The sequence below is a fragment of the Arachis ipaensis genome, chromosome B1, assembly GCF_059453495.1.
Source record: "Arachis ipaensis isolate K30076 ecotype BB chromosome B1, ASM5945349v1, whole genome shotgun sequence".
NCBI lineage: Eukaryota > Viridiplantae > Streptophyta > Magnoliopsida > Fabales > Fabaceae > Arachis > Arachis ipaensis.
The window spans coordinates 128,827,926-128,847,283 of record NC_142436.1 but is presented as its reverse complement, the minus strand read 5'-3'; the positions used below and the strand labels follow the sequence as shown (position 1 = coordinate 128,847,283).

The 19,358-nt window shown below is 35.7% G+C and overlaps 1 pseudogene; it reads left to right on the top strand.

Moving 5' to 3' along the window:
* Positions 1-7,390: 7,390 nt before the first annotated feature.
* Positions 7,391-9,021, top strand: LOC148578348 (protein FAR1-RELATED SEQUENCE 5-like; annotated as a pseudogene).
* Positions 9,022-19,358: the final 10,337 nt, after the last annotated feature.

Here is a 19,358-nt window from a genome sequence, read left to right as displayed (position 1 = left end):
TTAGACCTTTTTAGTCTCCTCTAACTCTCATCAACCGCCAATTCCTTGGTCAATTTATTCCAATTAGAGGGTGAAGTTTAATTCTGGTTATTATGCCACAAAAATCCTAATTATCCAAATATAAGAGGATTATATGTCATGTATCCCGTTAAATCCAAATAATGAGAAATTTAGGAGAATATGTTTTCAAGCTGTTGTTCAAGTAAAGAGCTTTTCCAAGTTATACAAGAACTCAACTAGAAAGAGGGTCATACTTCCATTCCACCCAATTTCATAAAATAAAGAACGAAAACAGTTCTTGAATTAAATGAATCAAAACATGAATTAAAATACAAAAATAATAGAATCAATCCATACAATAGACAGAGCTCCTAACCTTAACAGTGGAGGTTTAGTTGCTCATGGAAAAGAGTGAAAACTAGGATTCTGGTAAACTGTAAATTGGACTGAGGTGGAATAATTCCTGAAGAGAAGTTTCTTTTTTATTTTATATCTAATCCTAATTAATGTAAATTATAATTTCTAAAACTAAATAATATCTTTTCCTATTTTTGATTGAATTAAAGTTTAATCAGAATAAATAAAGATCTCGCGTGGCTTGTGCAACGGTGTGGGGACCACTTGATTGAGGGAGAGCTTGCGCCTGACTTCGCATGAAGCTGCGCCTTACTTGAGGTGGGCAGCGTGTGTTGGTGTGGAATGTGTAACACCCTACCATACAGAGTCTTATGCTTAAGTCATAATTCAGAGATGGCAAGGTATTACGACTTCTAAAACAAAAATTTAGTACGTATAGTAGTATGAATAATTGATTATAACTAGGAGCCTTTGTAGAAAAAGGGGTAAACAAAAACCGTAACTCGAAAGCGCAACATTCCGATCGATAACGTAACGAGTAAAGGATAAGCGAACGCGAGATCATATATATAAAGGAGTGTCAAAAACAGGAATATCAAGACTCAAAATCCGGCTACGAAGAGAACCGGTCCGAGCATAGCAATATATACATATGATAAAATAAGGAAAACCCCAAAGGAAACCCAAAGGGACACAAATACAGAAAACCTATTCTCCAAAAATCCCCTCTAGAAGGAGTCATCACAGTTTGTATTATTTAATGGAGATAAAAGTATCTAAACAAGATATATAAACCAAAACAGAGTCCCGAGAACAAAGGATCTTCGCTAATCCAGAAGTCTCCAGCATGCCTCAACGAGAAGCCTCGCGTCCTGCATCTGAAAACCACAAAATCCGCATGGGTGAGAACCAGAGGTCCCCAGCACAGTAACAGCTTCCACATATATAATACATAATAATAGAGGAAAGCCGAAGGCAATCCTAGAACTTCCTCTAGATAATATCAAAGCTTATAAGCAAACTAAACCGTAAGTGGCAACTGACTAAAGATTCTTCAATCTAACTAATACTTCCCTTTCCAATTCCTTCCGACCTCCCAACCACCAGCAGGAGTATAATATAGCAAACACAGTTATATCAGACAAGAGATTTACAAATAGGAACAAATAAGGCATTTAGGTAATTAGCAAGTAATATGCAGTCAAATAGGCAATCTCAAACAATTCATGTAGTATGCTTATGATGCATGCCTGTCCCTAGTGGCTGATGATATCATCTGTCAGTTATAGAGCCAATCCGACAAGTCCTGGTAGCTAACCATTGGACTGTCCCTCTATCGTGCATCCCCAACTCGAGTTATACTCATCATAAACTTGATCATAATCATGATCCATATCCATCACCCTCACTGGTGAATATTTATCCATCACCATCACTGGTGAATATTTACGGGGGCGAGCTCATCCGGGCCTTTCACAGTGCCCGGCCACACTTACGACATAGGGTCAAAAGAGCTTCGAGTCTCAACCTGGAGCACGTGGTGGCTAGCCACTGCTACTACCCAGGGAAACCCTCATCTCCGATGGTGGAAGTGCAAACATTCACAATTCATTCAACAGCATATATGCATTTATACTTAGCCATAAACATGGCTCCGCCGTCACACGGCATAATCCAGCCATCCGGCTCACGGTTAAATCCATAACCAGCCAATTCATTAACAATTATGCCCCTTCGGCCCATGGCATAACAAGCACTTCCACCGCCATTCTCCGCATCTCACATAATCATCTTTGATCATCAATGATCATTCATTTTTCCCCTTGCTTCACTCACAAGTTACCACATTCACTAGCCCTTTTTCTCATGCTAGGCATATCATAATGATTTAAGACATAAGTGGTGAGATCGGAGGCTTAGAAGTATGAAATTTGGCTTTTAAAACTCAAAAATCAACTTTGGGATGAAAACAGGGCCACGCGTACGCGCACTCCACGCGCACGCGTGGATGGCCTTAAAACTCATCGACGCGCAAGCGTCATACGCGCGAACGCGTGGGTTGAAAATTAGCCAAACGACGCGCACGCGTCAGCCACGCATATGCGCGAATACATTGTGCCCCAGGCACAAAACTGGCACAACTCTGGCACAACTCTCTGGAAAATGGCTGGGCATTCGATGCAGCGCATCGACGCGCCCGCGCACACCACGCGCACGCGTGGATGATGCTTTCTCGAAGAACGGCGCGTACGCGCCAAGTGCGCCTACGCGCGAGGGGTCATTCTGCTAAAAATTTTCTAAGTTAAAAGCTGCAGAATTCACAGATTCAACCCCCAATCTTTCGACGGTCATAACTCTCTCATTTTAAATCATTTTTCACCCGTTCTTTGAACGGCATGGACATCCCGGATCCAATTTCATTTCTAAATAGATTTGGCACAAATCAAAGATCCGTAGTCCAAGTTATGTCCCGTCAAAGTATGCCCAAAAACCATATTTTCATTCAAAACCACAAAGTGCCATTTTCAAAACAAGCCACTTTCAACTCTTTTCAAGATCAATCAAAACATGCCAATTTCAACCCTTCTCTTTGAAATCATTCAAAATGTACCAAAATCAACAACAAGCCATCCTCAACTCACACATTGACATTTTACCAAAATTCCCAAAACTACCTCCAACCATTTTAACACTTCTCAATCAATGGCTAAAGGACAAACACAATCTCATGTCATACATCCTTCTCATCCCAATTTCCAATAATATCAATTTCCAAATCAACCATCATTATACATGATCAACATCATACTCACCATCAACATGATACCACCCATCAATTCAACCTCAATCATCCATCAAGCATATATCACAACATGCATTTCTCATATATCACACAATCAAGGCATCAATATTCATAATCACATATATGAACACATTATATATCTCAACCATTCAACAACACCAACAATTCAATGCCTATCTTAGGGCCTCTAGCCTAAGTATTTCCTACCACATTACATATTAGATACGGGAAACCGAAACCATACCTTAGCCGATTTCTCAAGCTCAACCGGAGCACTTCCAAACCACTTGTCCACAAGCTCTCAAGGTATCAACACCTCCAAGAACAAATTTTATCACACAAAAACCCTTTTCCAAGCTTTTCAAAATCACCAATCAAGCTCCAATATTCACATATACACAACCTAAGCCACAATCATCATATCCATACACAACATCTCAATACCCAAACATCATAGAACAACAATTTACACTAGGGTTGAGAATATTACCACACCCAAGGTCCAAGGAGACAAGATTAACCTTCTCCTTCAAGAGAGTTGGGTCCTATAACATCAAAGAACCCAAAATCTCAACATTTTTGCTCATGAAACTCGAAATCAAAGGCTGGAATTTCGAACAGTAAAACATGGCTTACCTCAAGATTAATTGTATAGGTTTTGTAGAGCTCTCCGCGGTGAACGCGTGGCCGCAAACGGAGCGGCAATCAGAGCTCTAGATCAAAAGTTATGGTGGTTTGAAGATCAAGTGAGAGATAGAACTTGAGAGAGTGTTCTTCTCCTCCCTCACTCCATTTCAGCGTGTGTGTGTGTTTAATGAGGAGAGAGAATGCTGAAAACTAGGGTTTTGGTTTAGTTATGTTGGGCCAAGGGCCCACTTTGGGTCCGGTTGGTCCGGTCTGGCCCGTTCGGTCCAATCTTGGTCCGATTTCTATAAAATTGGTATCGAAATTCTCGTCTCAATCTCCTCTATCACATTTAGCCATAAAAATAACATTTTTGGCTTTCTAGAATAAATTCTCATTTTATGGGTTAGTTAGCCGTTAATTGACCGGGTCTTACAGAATGCTTGAGCATTGGCGCCTTACTTGAGTAAATCATGCGCCTAACTTGAAGGAATTAACTACTCTTGCGTGTTGTTGTTGTGTCTTGCGCCTAACTTGAGAAATCTCAAGTTAGGCGCAGCCTTGGCAGCCTCCAGGGAGTGTTGTTAGTGAAACTGGCACCTAACTTGACAATTTGGGCGCCTAACTTGGAATGTGGCGTAATCCTTGTGCGTGCTTATTAATGTCTTGCGCCTAACTTGAGAAATCTCAAGTTAGGCGCAGCTTTGGCAGTGTGGTTGGAGAAGAAGTATGAACTATTATACATAGTTGGAAAGCTCTAGAAGTTAGCTTTCCAACGTCACTGAAATCATGTCCATTGGACCTCTATAGCTCGAGATATTTAGGTTTGAGTGTAGAGAGGTCAGGGTTGACAGCATCATTCGCCTTCTTCTCTTTTTCTGTGGAAACTCCATCAAATCCAGCCGAATGCTACCTAAAATAAACAGAATTGCACACGAATCAAAGTAGCATCCATAGTGGTTAAAAGATAATTAATTCTTGATTAAACTCGATAAATTGAATGCAAATTTACTACGAAAAGATAGGAAAGATGCTCACGCATCATTGTCCATACAAATACTCAATTAAATATAGGATTAATCTCTACATACAAGTGATTTTGCTATACAAGTCTTATAAGTCCTCCAATTGATATTACGCTCAAACGCGCTTGTTATGCACATATGTTTCACGCGCCTCTAACAGATTTTTAATTTTTAAACGGATTTCGTTTTCTTTTTCGAATTTCTTGCCTTCTCTTTCTCCTTCTTCATTTACGTGCTTTTCTCTCTCTTTTCTCTTTCTTCGTTATTCTCGATTTCCATTATTTTTTGACATCAAGCTCTGAAATCATTTTTGAAGATAATGGATAATTCAACTTCATATTGTCAGATGAACCAGTGCGTGAACCTTGCCTGTGAAATTTGCTGTTAATTCTTCCTTATTTGAATTGAATCTAATGTACTAGTTCTGATTAGAATTAATATAATCTTATCCATTTTATATCAGACATTTGGGTGTAGATCAAGAATATTTGGGTGTATTTTTATAAAAGTTTGGGTGTATTTACAGTTTATGACTTTTCATCTGACAGAGGGTGAATTGTCTTATTCTTTTAGTTGAATTGTTTTAGTTTCTGTTTAGTTATGATTCATGAATATGGTTTTTGTTATTTTTTATGATGGTTTTATAGTTGTATTTGCATTCTATAGTTTATGCTTTTTTAATATGGTGTATTTTCCAGCCCTTCTGTGGTGTATTTTGCAGCCCTTGCTGACTTTGATGGTTGATTTTAGTATACATGTAACATAACTCATTTCTATATCTGCAGCAAATTTGGGTGTAAAACAAAGATAGTTGGGTGTAATACAAAGATATTTAGGTGTATTTTTATTTTGATGAGTTCTGCATAATTCAGAACTCTTCCTCTTCCTCCTCTTCATCTTCTGCTGCTTCTTCTTCTTCTTCTTCTTATTTCATATTCTCATAATTCTTTTTGGGAGGAAAAAATCAAACAAAGAAGAAAAAATACATAATATTGCAAAATCAAAAGAAGAAGGAGGAGAAACACGACGATAAAGATGAAACACGCGAAGAAAAAGGAGGAGAAACACAAAGAAGGAGGAGAAGAAGAAGGAAGAAGAGGAGGAGGAGGTGAAACGCGAAGAAAAATGACAGTTGTGGGTTTCATCGAGGAAGAAAAAGAAGAGTCGTTCATAATGGTGAGTAGCGCGCTTTGGAAACAAGAAGTGGTTGAGTAACGTGCGTGTATTTACTCTTGAATGTGAGAGTATAATGCACGTGTGTTTTGTTAGACAAAAAGGCTTATATGCGTAGCATACCTGTTAAATATAATAGGTAATTGTATGAGATTTAACTCTATTATAAAAATAGAGATAATTTTTTCAATAGAACTACATCAATTGAACTGTATATATATATTTAAGCTTAATATTTAAAGATGTCTGTACGCTTTGTATTTTTATTTAAACTCAACTAGTTTTGATGAATGGATTTTATATTAACAAAGATGTGATCTAGTCTTGTATTATATTTTAAGAAATATATTAATTCACAAATAGGATATTAGGTTAGGGAGTAATAAACTATGTACTCTAATTTAATATTTATATTTGATTAAAGAGCAGTAAATTATTTTTTTTTCAATTGAATACCTAACTAATTGAATATAACCTATCTTACTCTCTTTATTTAGTTTGGTGATGATTTGAGATGTTTAAGGAGTAAGCGAAATTAATTTTAAGATGTTAATTATAGTCACTTGAATTTGATTGAAATATATATATATATATATATGTAAAGTTGGTATGGTTAAAAATTTTAGTATCAACCATGAGTACTAGAATAAAAAATATATATATAACCAAAAATACTCCAAATATAACTATAATGTAGTACTAGGTCTGAGTGTTTTTTTAATTTTGCCACATTAATATTTGTAAAGAATAAAATAGTGTTTTGAGATTTAGATTTTTATCTTAGTACATGTTTAACTTGTGTATATTTTTTCTTGAAAAGAATCATGTGAAGTAAAATTTGACCTATATAATATTAATAAGGTATATGACTAAAAAGATGTTTAGAACTAAATTTTATATATCTTCTCATTTATTTTTCTAGTCTATTTGTTAAAAAATTTATGTCACTAGTAGAAAGGATACAGGAACAATAGAAAATAAACCATGAGATTACATTGTTGTAATTCGTCAATTTTATAAGTTATTTTATTTTAATACTGATGTAGGGTAAGGAAAAAATATGGAAAATATGTCACATTCTGAAGAGGATGAATGTTATATAGAGAAGGAGGAAAATGAAAACGGCAATGATAAAACTACTGATGGTAAGGAGGCAGCTGTTTTGAGTGCAAATGATTTTTTGAATCAGCAATTTGTAAGTTATGAAGAAGCTTACGAATGTTATGTAAGGTATGCCAAGTGTGTGAGGTTTGGAGTTCGAAAGGGGGATGCGGCTGCTGATAGTATTGGCAATTATGTTCGACATAAATTCTTGTACAACAGGGCAGGTGTGAGAGAGAAGAAATGCTACGCAACTACTAGTAAGATATGAAACCAGAAGCCTGAGACCAGAACAAGTTGTAATGCAATGTTGTCAATTTATCTTGACAAGAGTTGTTCAATGTGGAAAGTCAGAAAGATTGTGGAGGATCATAACCATCCTTTGATACTGCTTAAATTAGTTCACCAAATTCTAAATCATCGTACAATGACAGATGCAGACAAAGCACAAGTGGATAGCATGCATAGACATGGCCTCCCACCTTTGAAGGACAAGCCGGTGGTTATGAATTTACTGGTTTTACAAAAAGGATTTGGATAACTATATTGAAAGAAATCTACGTTCAAAGATCATTGAAGGAGATGTAAATGCAACTCTTAATTATTTGCATGGAAAAGCAGAGGATGAACCTATGATGATTGTGAAACATAGTTTAACAGATGATGATAAATTGGAGCATTTATTCTAAGCGGATGATTTAAGTCAATTAGACTATCAATATTTTGGTGATGTTCTAGCATTTGATTCTACCTACAGAAAAATAAGTATAATAGGCCGCTAGTTATCTTTTCAGGCACAAACCATCATTGCCAAACTTGTATTTTTGGCTTCGGTTTGCTAGCAGATGAACAAACAAAATCATACAAGTGGTTACTAGATAACTTTTCAGAGGTGATGATGAATAAGCATCAGAGTCTTGTCATAATGGATGGTGATAATGCCATGAAGAGTGCAATTGAAGAAGTTTTTCCAAATGCTACCCATAGATTGTGTGCTTGGCATCTGTATAAAAATGTAGTATCTCATATCAAGGACCCAGAATTTCGTGAGGAATTTAAAAAATACTTGTATGCCAATTTTGAATGTGATGAATTTGAAGAGATTGGCATGACATGGTTGAAAGGTTTAATCTTGTGGGAAACGACTGTGTAGAGAAACAATATAGAATGAAAGAACAATGGGCTATTGCTTATTTGAGTAGCAAGTTTTGTGTTGTATTTAGAACTACATCCAGATGTGAAGGCATAAATTCTTTCATTAAAAGCTTTGTTGACTCAAGGGATAGTATACTTGCATTGGTGCAAAACCTAGAACGTGCTTTAAGGGACTACAAAAATAATGAGATTGTTGCTGAATTCAAAACAATAAATGGAGAACATGTGCCCACAACAGGTTTACATTCTCTTGAGCGTCGTGCTGTGTCAGTGTATATTAGGGAGATATTTTGGAAAATATTAAAAGAGATTAAAAGTGTGGCAGCTTTGGATATTGTGTGGTTTGGTAGTTGTTCAACAACTTCAGAGTACAAGATCATCAAGTATGGAAGACCTGATCATGAGTACATTGTTTTATATGATCAAGATACTCAGAAAATGGTGTGTCAATGTCAAAGATGGGATAGTTATGGCATTCCATGTTCTCATATGTTTTGTGTGATGAAATGGGAACAGATCAAGGAATTGCCAGAAACTCTTGTATTGAAAAGATGGACTAAAGACGTTAAAAAATTTGACAATGATCAAGGTAACATAAATGGAAAACAGGATGAAGAAAGGAGCATTCTGATGCGGATAGGTGCATTATTAGTTGCTAGTTCTCGTATGTTATACTTAGGAGGCAGAAAATTCTCTCATTTTCGCTACACAATGAATGAAATTTGTAGAGTGAAGAAACACTTGGAAGCAAAATTGGAGCAGACTAAACAACTAATGTCATGATATTTTGAGTTAATATGTACGTTTTAACTTTGTTTCTTTATATGAAATTTATACTTTTGTTAATTTTGAACCAATTTTTGTAATTTTATATGAACAGACTCCAATAACTTTTTCTGTGGAGGTGAATGTTAAAAATATACACTTTTGGAGTGAGAAAAAGAATCTACAATTGTCTCAAAAAGATATAAAGTAAAGTCTATAATTCTGGTATGCACATTATTCAATTTAGTATTTAGTATATTTACAATTCAATCATTCTGGAATTATACTATTATGGACTATGTCTTTGTGAAGGTTCAAGTTCTACATTTTTTGGAGGAGATAGCAACCATACTTCTGCTAACTATAAAACTTCCTTATATGGTCCCATTCCCAGTCATATATGGTTGCTACAGGTAATTAAGATTTGTTGTCATTTATCTATCTTATGTTTAGTTTTCAAATAATATTTTCCCATGAATTTATATCTTTTGGGATTTAATAGCATATGAATGATTTAGTTTTTTATTTTGACAGGCTATGCAGAATACACCACAGTCAAATAAGGAGTGATTTTTGAGATTAATATCATGTAATAAACAGCTTTGTAACATGAAAAAAAGTATTTTTGGGACTAAAGACATCGATATTAAAGAAATACAAATATGTTTTGTAAATATTAGCTGAAGAGACTTTTTATTTAGAGACATTAATAAAAGAAAATAATGTAAGTCTATATCTGTAATTAACTGTTCGTGAATATTATTAAATTAATCTTATTTATTATTATTATTATTATTATTATTATTATTATTATTATTATTATTATTATTATTATTATTATTATTATTTGGCCAATAAATCTATCCTTTTATGCTTCATAATTTTTTATTAAGCACATTATATACATAATAAAAAACATATTATTATTAAACAAAAATATTATAGATTAGGACTATATTAAATAATTAATACTAACAACTTAATAGTACTCGGCATTAGTATGACTTTTTTTATAGTTAATGTACTTCATTTTAAAAAAAGAACAAAGAAAAAGTTACATCAAGGACAATATTCCACTGAATAGATTTTGTTAAAACCGAGTTGACATTGGATAAAAATACCTAATTTGATGGATGTAAGTATATAAATAACTAAAAATATTATTTATTTAATTTAGATTTTAGCAGAAATTAATGTTTCTCATATGTTCTATATATATATATATGATCAAATTTACAGAAAAAAATTTTAAAATACAATGATACATAGCTAATACAATAGTAAAAAAACATTTAATTTTTATAAAAAATAATATAATTACATAATAAAATAATTAAATAAACAATAAATATAAGCTTAAAATAATTTCTAATCAGGTTCTATTTGCAATTCTAAATATTTTTGGAGAAATTTTGTAATAAAAAATTTTAGAGTATGGTTTTATTCTTATCCATTAATATAGTACCTTAAATACTAATCCTTTAAAAGTACATCATAGGTCGATAGAAAGTAGATATTTTAATTAAGGATAATTTAATGCATGTGTATATGTAATTATTGTAACACCCTACCACACAGAGTCTTATGCTTAAGTCATAAAACAGAGGTGGCGAGGTATTACGACCTCTAAAAATAAAATTTAGTATATATAGTAGTCTGAAAAATATTTATAACTAGGAGCCTTTGAAGAAAAGGGGTAAATCAAAACTGTTAAATCGAAAAGCGCAATACTCCGATCGATAACGTAAACGAAACAGATATAGGATAAGTGTAAACCCCGCAAAAATCGGTAAATTATTAGTGAATAAATTGAATTTTAATTAGGAAAGATAAAAATGCAAAACTAATATTAAAATAGGATAGAGCTCGTCGAAACGAGAATTTCGATACTAATTTCAAAACTTTGGCCCAAAATCGGACCGGAAGGGCCAAACCAGTTGAACCGGGGCCCAAACCGAGCCCGTGGATCCAACCGGACCCAAACACTTAAATGAAACAGCAGCTTTCTTCTTCCGCATTAGCTGCTGGACGCCATAACAGCAAGGGAGAGGGAAGAAGAACCCTAACCCTCACCATTCCTTCCAACCACCATAACTTCCTCATCCGGGCTCCGATCGCCGCACCGTTCACGGTCACGCGCTCAGCGCGTTGAGCTCTACCTTTCTATCCGAACAATTTCACTGGTAAGTATCCTATTAAGTTCAGAATCTCTATCCCTCTTTCTTTGGTAAACTTGGAAACCTATGGTGTATCTTGTCCAATTTTTGTGTTCTAGGTTCAAGTTAGCTTCCGGAACTTGTGGGCTCAAGCTATTGAGCCTATGGGTATGGTAAGAATACCCTAACCCTAGCTCAATCTTGTATTTATGATGGAAAAACTGAAATTGGAGCATGTATATGTATTAGGTGTAGATTAAGTGGGTATATAAGTATTGGAATTGGCTTGGGAGTAAATGAAAGCTTGTTGGTGATCAAGCTTGGTTTGGGGGCTGTTTTGATTGAGCTTAGAGGGGCTGTAACTTTGATTTGTGAGGCTGCCTTGGGTGAACCAAGTGATCGGCCAAGGTATGGTTTAAGTTTCGCACGTTTAATATTTACGATGTTGTGAAAACTTAGGTTAGAGGAACCCTAGGATAAGTTGAATTTGTTAATGGCATTTAATGAGTAGCTTTGCATTGTTGTTGGTATAATTGTTGATGAACATATGTTGGATTTATGAGGTATTGAGGTTATTAATTGTATGCCCTTGGACTTGCTTATAATGGGTTGTGTTGGTGTTGATATAGAATGATGATTATGGTTGGTGTTTGCTATTGAAGAGTTGTTATGTGAGTGATGGAATATTGTGTGTTAAAGGTTGATATTGCATAAATGGAATGGTATTTGTGAAGGATTGTTTATATATGTACATGTGATATATGCTAAAAATAAGTTGAGATTTTGGCTCATTGGATTGGTTAAAGATAGCTTGAAATGATTGTTGATGAGGTGAGAATGGGTATGTTAACAAATGCATGTTTTATAGGTAAGGAATTATGAATGTGGTGTTGTAAACTTGCAGGTTTTGTGAGTAGAGAATGAGAATTGGTGAAAAATGGGGTTTAGGGTATTTTTGGTAAAATGTGAATTTTGATGAACTTTGGTAGTCCATATCTTGCTCTACAAATTTTGAATAATAATGAGGTTTGTTTTAAATTAAAGAGTGTTTTGTAAGCTTGAAATTGATATAAAGTTTGCGAAAAACCGAATTTTGTAGAGGAAGTTATGGATGCCGGAAAATTGGTGCGAAAAACTGAAATTTTAAAGGTTACAGCAGAACCAGGTTTCCCGATGTGTGCCCACGCACACAGTTGTGCGCGCGCACCCAATAGAAGCAAAAATTTTCCTATGCGTACGCACGCCTCTGTGCACCCGCACACCTAGTATTTTTCATAAAGTGTGCGTACGCACACTCCTGTGCGCACGCACACGCCAGGGCAAGTCTTTTGTTGGTGGCGCCAGCACAGGTGGGGTGCTCGCACAACAAGTAATGTGTGCACATGCACGCATACGTGCGTACACACACGTCCTGCTTTCTTTTTCAAGCTGTGCGCACACACAGGTGTGTGCGTACGCACACGCCCTATTTTTCAGCACCTTTATTTTTCTATTCTAAACATGGTTTTAAACTCTAAAACCCCTACTTTTGCCTTGTTAATCCTAGACCCTACTAGTAAGTTAGTAAATAGCAACAGTTAGGGGGTTTGAGGTAACTTGGGAGTGAAGAAAAAGGTAAAAATGGGGAGAAGTGTAAAAAAAAGGAGTTGTTAATGAATGAGGTTGAACTATAATCGCTTTAATGACTGATTAAATTATTATTATGAATATGAATTGGCTTATGAATAATGATATCTGAGATACGAGTTTTCCTGGGTAAAAATCGTGGCTCGCCACCACGTGTTCCAGGTTGAATCACGATACTCTGTTGACCCTACGTCGTAAGGGTGACCGGGCACGTATAAATTCCCGGGTATGGATAGCCCCCATTGAGTGATTATATGATAAATGAATGTGAACTCTATGCATAGACTCTTGGGGATGCGCGACGGGGGACAGTCTAAGGTTTTCAGACTTGTCGAGTTGGCTGGATAACCGACAGATGGGCCTCATCAGCCATAGGACAGGTATGCATCATATGCATTTGTTTGTGTGACTGCTATGCATTTCCTGGGTTTGCCTAATTGATATATGTCACTTACTATCTGTTATACTTGCTATTTGTACTATCTGCTCACTACTTGTACGTGAACTTGTTTGGTTGCCTGTTTCTATTGCATTCTGAATGATGGAAGGATGGAGGAAACGGAGAAAATGGTTTGGTGTTAGGTTAAGTTTGAACTTGAGTAAGTTAGGTAGAATTAGAACACCTACCTCTATTTATGGCTTCCGGTTAGTACCTAAGTTGGAACTGAATAATGGAGTTCTAGGATTGCCTATGGCATTCTCAGGACCTTATTTATTATACGCGTGGCACTTTTACCATGCTGAGAACCTCCGGTTCTCATTCCATATTGTATTGTTATTTTTCAGATGCAGGTCGAGAGGCTCCTCGCTAGGCGTCTGGATCCTGGAAAGCGAAGTAGTCCTTGGGTGTATTTTGGTTTCTATTTGTATATATGTATATATATGTGTAGCTTACTCTCCAAGTAACTTATGTATGCTGCTCCTCTTAGAGGTTGAGGGAGAGTTAGGAGTTTACTTTGATATTTTGATGTATTTTGGGGACACTTATGTATATTTATATGTATATATATATATCCTCTGGCCAGCCTTAGCTTCGCAGGCTGAGTCAGGGACTAGTTATGCTGTTCCTTGGCTTTCCTTTATCCTTTTGTTTATTGTTTTATCATGTTCCTATTAGGTTTCTTAGCGCGCAAGAAATCCCTTCCTTTAAGCGTTGCGCTTTTCATTTAGCGATTTTTGCTTACCCGTTTTGTTTCAAGGCTCCTAGTATATTGTCTTATTCTCTATTATGTATTTATTTTGCGGTCTAGAGGTCCGTAACACCACATTACCTCTTTTCTACGACTTAAGCGTAAAACTCTGTGTAATAGGGTGTTACAATAAGCTAACATGAGAAGATATACAAAAGAGTAGCAACAATACAGATATCAAGGCTCAGGACTCGGTTTGCGAAGATAACCTGTCTGAGCATAGAAGTATACATACATATATAGAGGGACTATCCAAAATAAAACCCAAAGGACAATATACAGAACCTATTTCTCCAAAATACCTTCTAAGAAGAGTCAATACAGTGTATATATGAATAGTGGAGAATATAAATATCTAAACAAATGTATAAGATCAAAATAAAATCCCGAGAGCTAAGGATCTTCGCCAAAATAGAAGTCTCTAGCATGCCTCAACGAGGAGCCTCACGTCCTGCATCTGAAAACCACAAAATTTGCATGGGTGAGAACCGGAGTTTCTCAGCATGGTAACAATGCCCAAATATCTAACATGTAATGTCCTAAAAAAGCCGAAGGCAATCCTAGAACTTCCAAATTATAATCAAAGTGTGTAAATATAACTAAACCATGAGAAATGAAAACAGGCAACTAACTAATGATCTTCGGTCTAACTAAATATCCCCTTTCCAAAACCTTCAAACCTCCCAACCACCAACAGTGATTCGATATGTAAGCACAATTATATCAAGCAAGGAAATACACAAGTAGGAAGCAAGTAAGACAATTAGGCAATTAGCAAGTAATGATGCAAACAATTAGGCATTCCAAACAAATCACATATAATGCATATGATGTATGCCTGTCCTAGTGGCTGATGAGTCTCATCTGTCGGTTATAAAGCCAATCCGACAAGTCCTGGTAGCTAACCATTGGACTGTCCCTCTGTCGTGCATCCCCAACTCGAGTTATCCATAACATAAATCATAATTCACATCGAACACCCTAAATGGTGTATATTCACGGGGGCGAGCTCATCCGAAACTTTCACAGTGTCCGGCCACACTTATGACATAGGGTCAGTAGAGTATCAAGTTTCCACCTGGAGCACGTGGTGGCTAGCCACTGCTTTCACGTAGGAAAACTCATATCTCAGATAGGTGGAGTGCAACAATTACAATATCAATAATTCAATTCAGCATATATGCATTCAATCTTAGCCATACATTAACATTCATCTCAACCATCCAGCTTACAAAAATCATAATTCATTATCAGCCATAACCATCATCACACACAGCCATTCGGCTCATATCATACTCATCCACTCGACTCATATCATACACAGCACTCCACCACCTTCCTCCATGACTCATATCATCATTAATAATTATAACTCATCATAATATCCCCTTTCTTCATCCACAAGTTACCCTCTTCCCTAGCTTTCTCTTAATCATTAGGCATTTTATATTGACCTAAGGCTTAAAGGATGAAATTGGGGGTTTATAAGCGTGAAACAACATCTCGGAAGGTTACAAGCTTGTTGGAAATGTGAAAGACTTGAAAACAAAAGCTTTAGAAAAGGACAGAGTCGTATGCGTGCGCACGCCCAGAAATATTTTTAAAAAGTGTGCGTGTGCACAGGCTTGTGCGTACGCACAGAAAGTAAAATTTTCATTGTTGAGTGCACGCACAAGGTGTGCTAGTGCCATCAATAGAATGTCATTCCCAACGTGTGCGTACGCACAGAGCTGTGTGTACGCATAGCTTGCAAAAACCTAAATGATTGTGTGCGCGCACGGGGCGTGCTAGCGCCCCCAGCAGAAGCCACTTCCCTGTGTGTGCGTACGCACAAGTGTGTGCGTGCGCACAGGTCCAGAATTCCACAGGGTGTGCGTGAGCACACAAACCAGAAATCACAAATTCTACAGAATTTGCAGAATTCATATTTCAAGCCCAAACTTTCAACGATCATACCTCCTTCCACAAAATTCGAATTTCTACCAAATTTAAACCATTTTAAAGCTTATAAAATTATCTTTCATTTGATATAAAAATCATCAAATTCCAAAAATAGTAGCTCAAGATATGATCCGTTGAAGTTCATCAAAATTCTATTTTTACCAAAACTCATAAATTCCCAATTTCTAAAACATACACTTCCAAATTCATTCAAAACTAACCAAAACTCAACCCTTCCAACATCAAGCATTTTCAAACTCTCATTCAATCATCAACCCACCAATTCTTCCACTTTAGCCAATCTCAATTCAATAATTCAATATTTAATCAACATTACACATTTTCAATTTCCAATCAATGCTCAATTCCATCAATCAATATATATCATTATCACATACAATTTTATATTCATCAACAAGAGCCTTAACTCTACCAACAACTAGGCATACCAACCCATATCACATACAACTTCACATGCCTTACCAATAATTATCACCATTCACAATCATTCTATCATTATCCACATATTTTCAACTTAATCCACATCATCCAACGACCATATCAACATTTTAGAATCCACTAATCACATACACTATGACACAATTTATTTCAACCAATCAACAACATCAATAGTTCAATTCCTATCTTAAGGTCTCTAGCCTAAGTTTTCACACCACATTACATTCTAGAAACAGGAAACCGAAACCATACCTTGGCCGATTCCCGTTCCATCCGGAACACTTCAAATTTTACCTTTTTCTCAACTTCCAATGTCTCAAAGCTCTCAAAATCAGATTTCCAAACACAAAGCTCCTTTCCAAGCTTTCCAAGATATCAATCAAGCTTCAATATGCACATACACACTTCCTAAACCATAATTATGATACCCAAACACAATAACTCAATACCCAATACCTTAAATTCAGAACTCTCACTAGGGTTTGAGATCTCTTACCTTACCCAAGGACCAAGGAGGCAAGAATAAGCCCTCCCCTCAAGTTAATTGGATCCTATAACATCAAAACTAAAAAATCTCAACACTTTACCTACTAAATTTTCGAAATTGAGGGCTGTGAATTCGAAGAGCAAACTGTGGCTTACTGATGTGTGAGCATCTTTCCTACCTTTTCCTAGTGAATTTGCATTTAATTTATAGAGTTTAATCAAGAATTAATTATCTTTTAGCCACTATGGATGCTACTTTGAGTCATGTGCAATTCTGTTTATTTTAGGTAGCATTCGGATGGATTTGATGGAGCTTCCACAGAAAAAGAGAAGAAGGCTATTGACAATTAGATTTTTGAAGGTAAAGAATTTTATAAGAATAATCGCGTTGTAAGTATAGTTTCTAAACCAGCAAAGAATCCTTTCGTACAAAAGTTTTGGTTGTCACAAGTAACAAACCCAATAAAATTTATAACCGAAGTATTTAAACCTCGGGTTGTCTCTCAAGGAATTGCAGGGAAGTATGATTTATTATTGGTTATAAAATTGTATCTTTTTGGGGTTTTTGGAATAAGGAACAAGGAAATAAATTGGCAAGAAAGTAAATTAATTATCATAAAAATCATTGCAAGGTATAAGAACTGAAAATTCCATCCTAGTTATCCTTATTAGGTGTGATGAGAATTGTTTATCGCTCCCACTTAGTTAACCCTTACTAAATAAAGGAAAGTCAAGTGGACTAATCAATTTGATCCTCAAGTCCTAGTCAACTCTTGTGGAAAGACTAGCTTTAGAGGGATCTAAATCAATCAGCGAATTCTAATTTTCAATCAACAGCTGAGTTTGATAACTCAAGTGTCACCAATTACTCAACCAAAGCAAAGGGGGAAAATCTAAATTAAATTGGAAGCATCAATAACATAAAGAGAAGAAAAGCAATCATAAATCTGAAATACCTCAATGTGTATTAATTAAGAAAATCAATCCTAACATGGAATTCATAAACCAATATTGGAAAAATAAACAATTTAAAGTAATAGAATAAATAAAAGTAGAAGAGAAATTAAATTAAAGGAACATTGAACCTGGAATGAAGAAATAACCATAAACTAAGAGAAATCCTAATTCTAAAACCTAAGAGAGAGGAGAGAGCCTCTCTCTCTCTAAAACTACATCTAAAACCTAAAATTGTGAATATAAAAGTTGTCTCTATGAATGAATAGATTCCCCCACTTTATAGCCTCTAATCTGTGTTTTCTAGGCCGAAAACTGGGTCAGAAACAGCCTAGAAATCGCCCCCAGTGATTTCTGATACGTATAGGTCGCTGCAAAGTCACGCGTATGCGTCATCCACACGTACGCGTGGATTGTATTTTTTCCAGGTCACGCATCCGCGTGATCCACGCATCCGCGTCACCTATCTTCAGGACAGTGATGAACTGGTTTTTCTGCCAGTAAAGAATTTTTATAAAATTATAATCGCGTTGCAAGTATAGTTTCTAAACCAGCAAAGAATCCTTTTGTACAAAAACTTGTTTGTCACTAAAGCAAACCCAATAAAATTTATAACCGAAGTATTTAAACCTCGGGTCATCTCTCAAGGAATTGCAGGGAGGTATGATTTATTATTGGTTATGAGAAAAAGTGTATTTTTAGGGGTTTTTGAATTAAAAAACAAGTAAACTAAATGACAAGAAAAATAAATTAATAATTATAAAGACTCTTGGCAAGGTATGAGAACTGGAAATCCCATCCTAGTTATCCTTATCAGGTGTGATGAGAATTGTTTATTGCTCCCACTTAGTTAACCCTTACTAAATAAAGGAAAGTCAAGTGGACTAATCAACTTGATTCCTCAAGTCCTAGTCAACTCCTATGGAAAGACTAGCTTTAGAGGGATCCAAATCAATCAGCAGTTTTCAATTCTCAATCAACTGCTGAGTTTGACAACTCAAGTGTCACCAATTACTCAACCAAAGCCAAAAGGGAAATATCTAAATTATTTATATCATAATTAGAAGAAAGCAATCATAAATCTGAAATACCTCAAATTGTAATGAATCAAATTAAACATAGGAATCCATAAGCCAATTTGGCAACATAAATAATTACCAAGTGAAATAGAGCAACTAAAGTAATAGAGTAAATAAAAGTAGAAGAGAAACATAAATTAAAGGAATATTGAACCTGGATTGAAGAAATAACCATAAAGTAAAAGAAATCCTAATTAAAAAACCTAAGAGAGAAGCTCTTCTCTCTCTAGAAAACTACATCTAAAACCTAAAAATTGTGAATTATGAATATTGTATTAATGAATGAATTGATTTCCCCATTTTATATCCTCTAATCTGTGTTTTCTTGGCCAAAAAATGGGTCAGAAACAGCCCAGAAATCGCTAGGGGCGAATTCTGATCCGTACAGGTCGCTGGTTTTTCTGCAAAACAACGCGTCCGCGTGATTCACGTGTGTGCATCATTTTTCTGTACGGCCATTATAG